The sequence below is a fragment of the Gavialis gangeticus genome, unplaced genomic scaffold (assembly GCF_001723915.1).
Source record: "Gavialis gangeticus isolate Ggan-Ray unplaced genomic scaffold, GavGan_comp1, whole genome shotgun sequence".
NCBI classification, from domain to species: Eukaryota; Metazoa; Chordata; order Crocodylia; family Gavialidae; genus Gavialis; species Gavialis gangeticus.
In genome coordinates, this window is record NW_017729024.1 from 122,872,057 (window position 1) to 122,872,824 (window position 768).

General features: G+C 57.9%; 1 protein-coding gene across 1 annotated transcript in view; it reads right to left on the bottom strand.

Annotated features, from left to right (window-relative positions):
- The window catches only part of SMARCA2 (SWI/SNF related, matrix associated, actin dependent regulator of chromatin, subfamily a, member 2), a 223,346-nt gene that overhangs the window by 221,598 nt on the left and 980 nt on the right, over nucleotides 1-768 (bottom strand). The gene's annotated exons all lie outside the window — the stretch shown is intronic.

The window sequence follows — 768 nt, forward strand, 5'->3', positions numbered from 1 at the left end:
GCGCCTGTCTCTGCCTACTGGGACTTCCTGATTCTCTGCTGCCGCCACACACACGCACCCTCACAACCACCCCAAACCTCTGCTGCAACTGCCTGATTCTCTGCTGCTACACACACACACAGCCTCACACACGCACCAGCCCTTCCAGCCACCTCACACACACAACCACCCCAAACCTCTACTGCGACTTCCTGATTCTCTGCTGCTGCTACACTCTCACACATACAACCCCTCTCACACACCATACACATAACCCCTCCAAACCATCCCAAACCTCTGCTGTGACTTCCTCATTTTCTGCGTCTGCTACACACACAACCCCCTCATACACACACACAACCCCTCATACACACACACCAGGCCTCCCAGCCACCTCTCTCTCACACGCACAACCCTCACAACCACCCCAAACCTCTGCTGTGACTTCCTGAGTCTCTGTCAGTGCTGCTCCACACCGCGCACACACGCACAACCTCTCTCTATGCCCCTCCAAAGCCCCAGCCACCAACAGCAACAGAGGCTTAACCCCCACCCTTCCCCCTCCCTTTCTCTCTGCACTTCATCAGCCACCCAAAAACTTTTCCTGGCCCCCACCCCCAAAGCCCCCTCCCACTTGGGGCGCCTCCCGCCCAGCTCCCCAGCCCCGGATCCGTGCCAGCAGGGAGAGGAAAGCGCCACCCCCTTCCCCCCCAGAAAACAAAATGACTGACATTTTCTGTGCCTACCGGAAATAAAATGCCAGGGGGGGGCCGGTGGCTTTGAAAGCCA